The following is a 7164-nucleotide window of genomic DNA, read 5'->3' as shown; positions in this document are numbered from 1 at the left end:
CTTTGCACATGATGTGCATTTTATACATATTTCATTCAGAAAAAAAGAGCAAAGAGCACACTGCAAAACATTTATATGCCAATATGAGATTCCAAAAAACTAAACAACTAAAACCTTCACAGTTATGGAGGTGTCTTCATTTTATTGCTTTATACACTTTAACATAATCCCCAATTTAGAAGCGGAGGGAGAAAACTAGGGGGGAATGGAATCCCTACCATTCTGGGGGAAAAAATAGTATTAAGGAAATCACCACAACAAAACATTCCTTAAAATTGAGTATTTCAACTACCCTCACTGTAGCTTTTTGTTTAGTCTTGAGGTGATTTCCCTACTACACACTGTGCACTTACCCACTAGATGAGTTTCTCTTTCTAGTATCTTAGCCCTCAAAATCCAATAAGCCTTTTCTCTTATCCTCTACTCACTCCCACGTTTACTGAAGATATTAATTATGTTGTATCGTCCTGTGCATACTGCAAAGTATTGGGTGGAGACAATCATTTAAAATTAATTAGAACTACAAATCATAACTAACTTAGTGTGCTTGCATGCATTCTAGATTTAGTCTTTATTTCTCTCCCCATCACAATGGACTTGCATTGGAGGCACAAATAATTGTATACACCCTCTCATTTCACAAGGAGCAAGATAAGACTAAGAGAAACTATAAATTCTTGGTAGGCATCCATTCCAGGAGAGGCAGTTTAGGGCAGATAGCACTAATGATTTTCTCCTCCCAGGAATACCTCAGTGATTCAATTCCCCATATTTTCCAAGTAGCAAAGTATTATCAGTTGCATGGTAGCTCACAATACAAAGTACATGAAGACTTCGCTTTTGCTACCTGAATTTCGGAGGCGTTAGTGATTGTTTTCTGTTACTTCTTGTGGTTTTTAAACATGTTTCTGCAATCAGTCTTTTCAGTTGAGTTTTTCACAGCATGGTGATTTACAATCCAAGGAATATTACCTTCCGAAGAAACATCACATTTTAGTCTAGTGTCAACAAAACAAAGCAAATTGTTAACCTCTTGAACAGTTTTACAACATGCCAATAGGCCTTTTTCTCCCAGAGTTTTGCCTCAGTTTTTATAATTACTGCATAATTACCTCTTCATACTCAGTTTCTTTTGACAGCTTAGCTCTAGCCTCTGGGATTTTAACATCTAATTGGTTTGTCTGCTTACTTTGTGGATTCTTGAATCTTCCTAAATTCAGCGAAGCCAGACAGCCAAAGGGGTTAAAAACACTTTAGATAGTTCTGTCCTCCAGAGTCCTTCTGAAAAGGATTAATAGAAGTACCAGGCTTTGGTACTTCTTCAGTCATTCTTCGCAAATCTGGCAACTGGATCCAGTGAATACTTTAGTTATCAGTCTAGAGCTCTATAGAATCACCACACTCAATAAATGTCCAATAACAATGGTGAGGAGTTAGGTGAACTATATTTAAAATATTTACCCCCTAAATCCCCTCCTAAATCTGGCTTCCATCTTTGCCTCTTTATGGTATCCAATGATCTCAATTCAGCCAAGTTCAAAGGCATTTTCTCTGTCCTTATCTTCCTTGATCTTTCTGATGTATGGGGCACAGCTTTTCATACCTGCCCTTTGAAGACTTCTGGCTTCAGTTCCTGAGACTTTTCTATTGTCTTTTATTTTTCTTCATTACCACCCTGATATCTTCATCTATTTCTCACATTTACATGTCTTTTTTTCCCTTCTATCTTTCTACTCATTTTTCTTCACCATTATCTTTGATGAATTATTATATTCCTTGTGTCCTACTGCTTTTTTATCCTACACAGATTCTTCCATTTTAACTAAGTCATGTAAGGGAATAACTTAGTTTCCTGTTTAATACTGATCCATTTCTTTTTTTGTACAGTACTATGTACACCAAGGGTTTATTGAAACTGTAATATACAGTTTCAACATAGAATTGATGCAGTTTTACATGTCTCATTTTCACTACCTCCTCAAGGTACCTGCTCGCTACCTCCTCAAGAGTCACCTCCTGGAGCTTCACTCGATCACTCCATCTTAAATTTTCTATCCCCTTTGTCTGCTTGATTTTTATTCATAGCTTTTCTCATTACCTCTATTGTACTATGCACTGATTTGTATTTCAGTGAATGCACCACACACAAAAAAGAAGCTTCAAAAGGGTAAGAACTTTGTTTTTTCCCTGCTAAACAAATAGCATACAGAATAGTGTTGCACTAGATATAAACACTAGATAAATATTTCAAAGATTGGTGATTGTATATGTGAATATATACATGATTCATTCAGAATCTATAATTCAAATTCAGAACTTTAGATCATGCTTGACTTCTTACTTCTTCCATATGCTAGACAATATCCAGTTGGTATTAGGGTAACACTAGGATGATGTAATAAATAGGCCCAATAATATTTCAGTGTTACAAAGCAGATAAAATTTTATTTCTTACTTATAGCTTGGGCTGAACGCTTCAGGTTGGTGGGCAACTGCATTCCCCAAGGTTATTTAGGACATTGGTTATTTCCATCTTCTTGTCCCCTCACATCCCTATGGCACTTTCATAATCTGTCCAGTTAAAACTGGGCGTTCATAGGTCCCAGCCAGTTGGAAGGAAAAAAAGAGATCATAAAGGAAATACACCTACCATCCAAGACCTAAGCCTGGAATAACCCACATTGCTTCTGCTTAGAATCCACTGGTAAGTTTGTGATCATGTGTCCCCTACCCCGCCCCTTCACGTGTAAAACAATCAGGGATGTGCAGCTGGTCCATGTGCTGATGAAGAGGGGAAAACAAATTCTGATGGGCAAATGCCAGTTTCCTACAGTCAATATCTCAGAGCCAATTCCTTTTTTTTTCCTCATACTTAGCATAAAAAGATCCTCCCCTTGCCCTGAACCACTATGATCCTTGACTTGTTAGTTTCCAAGTCTTTAGTCCTTAATTCCACAGTATAACTTGTTCCAAAACTAAATGATTTTTCCTTACTATAACAATTTTAATTTCTTGGTTCAAAATGCTGTGGCTTGCAACTCCCACCTAGGTCAAATGTATTATTTGTTATAGATGTCAAGTTCTCTACAGTGTTTCATCTGCCACAACTTTACGGGATAAAAGGTAAAAAGATCTCTAAAAGATAAAGGTAACTACAAGATTTTGCATATACTAATTCACATTCAAGTCTATCTCTCCTAGAGTTTCTTAGAATGGAGCCTTAAATTTTCAATTATAAAACACCACAATATTTTTTCCTCAAAGTCTGGTATATCAGGGAATTTTAGATCAGTGTTCAATTATGGAATGGAAAAGTCACAAAATAAAACTGTGATCAGAGTTAATTTAAAAGCAAACCTTTATCAACAAAGCATTAATGTAAGCATTAAATTCCTTTAAGCAATAACTTTTCTATAATCCTTTTGCAAAAGTCCATTTTTAAAGCAAAGTTTCTCAGTATCTGTTCTGGAGACTATTGAGGGGTTGTCTCTTAATCTTTTTCAGGAGGTCTGTAAAGTCAAAGCTGTTTTATAATAATGCTGAAACATTATTTACCTATTTACTTTCATTCTCTCATAAGTGGACAGAGGCTCTATGATGTAGGATATTGCTACAGATTGAATGAGGAAGCAGATATGAAAATTAAGCTAAACGAAGCCAGATATTTTAAAGATTTACAAAAATAGAAAGCTATCCCACTCTTCACACTCTTTTCTTTGTTTTGTAATCCATACTTATTTTTCACTAAAGTTATTAATGCTAACAGATAGCATACCATTTTAAATGAATATTTCAAATGATTATTTTTAATTTTATCTCACAGTATGTACTGATGACTCGCATAATCAAAAGCTTTTTGCGATCCTCACTAATTATGAAGCAGGTAAAGGGTCCTGACAGCAGAAGTTTGAGAGTCACTGCCTTCAGGAGAAAAAATTCAGTTTTGCTAGCTTATTTCACCCAGGTGCTTTACCATGCAGCATCTCCCCTTGATTTCTTGAAGTAAAGAGAGTAGACATCACCGAAAATGTCTACAAAATAGTTTCTATTCTCTGATCTAATGTAGTCCTCACTGAAGTCATCAGGGACAGAGTATTGCTTCTTTGATGTTCTGCTCTTTACACATATGAAGGAAAGACAAAGGAATTGAGAATTGTTCTGAGAAACAGGTACTGAGGTCATTGGAAAAGGGGCTCTGCAGGCTCTCATGCATAGCTAATGACTGTAAAGTGCTTCATAGATAGAAAAGTATCATGTCATGGCAGAAACAGCCACTCTGCAACTCTTTTTTTTTTTTTTAAAGATTTATTTATTTATTTATTTATTTATTTAGACAAGCACTGGATACAGTCAGAAGCGCGGGAGGGTGAGAGAATTCACTAGAGCCAGAGCGGAGGAGCAGAACAGGCAGACTGGCAAGGTACACTGCTGAGGGGAGCAGCGGGCAGCAGGAGAGGTCTGCACGCCATGTGGGACCCTCACCAGGCGGCCTGGAATCAAACCAGCGCTGTAGAGGCTGCGGGCAGCTTCGCAGCCCAGCACTCAACCGCTGCGCCACCAGGGAGGCCCCACTCTGCAACTCTTGCTCGGAGAAACTGCCTCCTTTCTTGATAGTCCCAATAAAAACTGAAAATATTCTACATTTGTAGTGTGATTCTAGAAGATTTTAACTTGAATAACTAAAAAAAAATTCATGACAACCAACATTCATCATTTATACTCTTAGACCATCCCTCAATTCTGTAATGTTGCAGACTCTATTCTAATACCAGCCACTTAGCTTTTTGCCTTAGAGAAAATTCTAGGCCACAGCCAAAGGTTGCCATAATACACATTACAAATGCATACATTTATCCACAAGAATGATTTCATATAGTCCATCAGTGCTACAAAATGAAAACAAATAAAGCATCACTCAAGTTGTAGTAAATAATTCAATAGAAACAACTTTATACGTGGCAAGTAAGCAACATAGGCCAGTTTGGTCCTAGATCTTAGGAGAGTGAAGCTCTACCATTTGCCTGACAGAAGGTTTTCTGAACTAAGGATTACTCCTAAAATTTTGAAAGGTAGGGGGAAATATTTTCAAGCTATTCATTTTTTATAGCATTGTCTTTAATGCCAAGTCTAAGCCTATCACTTCATATGATCACTTTTGTCTGTGAGACTACAGTATTATCTGGGCCAAGATGAGACTGAAATACTTCTTAAGTCAATTTTTTAATAAAGATTGATTTGTTATTTATGCATACAAGAACTGGGGTACAGGCTAGAGGTGCGGGGGGAAGGGGGGCGGGGGGGTGAGAGGATTCACCAGAGACAGAGTGGGGAACAGAACAGACAGAATGACTTAAATACACTGCTGAGTGGAGCAGCAGCTGAGACAGGCGAGGTCTGCTGGGTCTTGTGGGTTAGCTCCCTGGTAGGGGATCGAACTCATGCTGCAGTGGCTGCAGATAGCTTCATAGTGCTGAGACTTAACCCCCTGTGCCACCTGGGAGGCCCCTTCTTAGGTCAATTTAATCCAGCATACTGGCTACAAGATATTCCTGTGTGAAATATCTCCAAGTCCTATTTTTGCACATGGCACATAAGGACACTTCTCATTAGCATTCATGAGACTTATGAAGTCCGTGGTGGGAAAACAGAACTTAAAGGTGAGTTCTTACTGGCAATATATCATCCTTCATCCAAAAATTCAACTTCTGGCAAATAGGTAGAAATTTGGCCATACATAAAATGCAAGAGAGACTAGTATCTCTGAAGTTGTTAAACTTCAAGGATACATCATAGTCTGATAATTATGAAATATACTTTGATGTAAAAATAGATTTCTAAGCATTAATCTCTAAAGTATTTCCATATCTTGCTGATTTCAAAATTTACTAAGCATTTTCATTATCCGGAAACCAGTAACTTGTATTTTCCACAAATCATCTTTTTAGAACCAGCATTTATTGTTGGGGAAGCAAATTTCTGTATTTTACAAATACAGTAACTCCTTTTGTTTTGAAAATTAAGTCTTAAAATGTTATTTAGGTTCCTAGGCTATTTTTATTTCAAGTACTTTATCTTGAACACTATCTCCCATAACAAACATTCTTAGAAGATACAAAATTTTAAATGTCAGTAGTAACAGTTTGTGAATTTTAAGTGAAATTTTCACTATTTTCAAATATTTATTTCATAAATATTTCACTTTACTGTTTAAGACATACTATTTCAAAGTATGTTCTTTGCAAATCTAAGTCATTTATTTCTATTTTCTCTGCCTAGTCCTCCCCCCAAATTAGACACACCTTTCCTTTATTAAATGTATTTTAATCTACTGTATAAAAAATAATAATAGTTACTCTTATAAGTAATTATTGAAAACTTTAAGACAAAACATGTTTTTACCTTATGGCGGGCAATTTTTGAGAAAAAAATATTTAAAACAATTTTAAATTATCAAAATAATTGCAAAACAGAAATGGCACAATTAACATTTTAGCAATCATATCTTTACGGTGCATCACACAACCAGTTCAACTTTTTGATATTATAGAAGTATGAGAAAATGTAACATCTTAAGGAAATGTTAATTAAAAAGCTATTGGGGAAATGCAAAAGCCTTCATAGGCCTTACTAGTTATATTCCCACCGTATTTTACTTTATCACATTCAGTGGCCTGCCTAGTATTATCTCCATATACCTGCTAAGTTGAATAAGTTTCAAACAACACATTGTATTTGTGACAGGTCAAAATAAACAGCAACTCTTACCCATGAGAAAAAGAAAAGTTAGTGCCTGCCTTACAGTTAAAGATTATTTTCTGAAGGAAGAAATGTTATTGTGTTTTCAGTTCCCTGCAGTAATCCTTCAAATTCATGAAACTTGGATTTTATCTTACTTTGTCTTTTTTCCATCTGAAACACAGTTGTGGAGCTGAGACCAGGCAAGGGGACAGCCCTGAGATGAGAATTTGCAGTGTCACCAAAGCTGGGAAATGGTGGTGTCTGTATTAACACCACATTAAGCACATAACCAAATTACTCTCACCTACGTTTACGGTTAGTTTTCAAACAGAGACAAGATTATCTATTCCATGCCAATGACACACACGTATAATGTTGCTTGCAAATGTGAACAGTGAATAACAAGATGTAACTAGAAACTCTCCT

The sequence above is a fragment of the Talpa europaea genome (assembly GCF_964194135.1).
Source record: "Talpa europaea genome assembly, chromosome: 5".
Lineage (NCBI taxonomy): Eukaryota > Metazoa > Chordata > Mammalia > Eulipotyphla > Talpidae > Talpa > Talpa europaea.
This window is presented reverse-complemented; position numbering follows the sequence as displayed.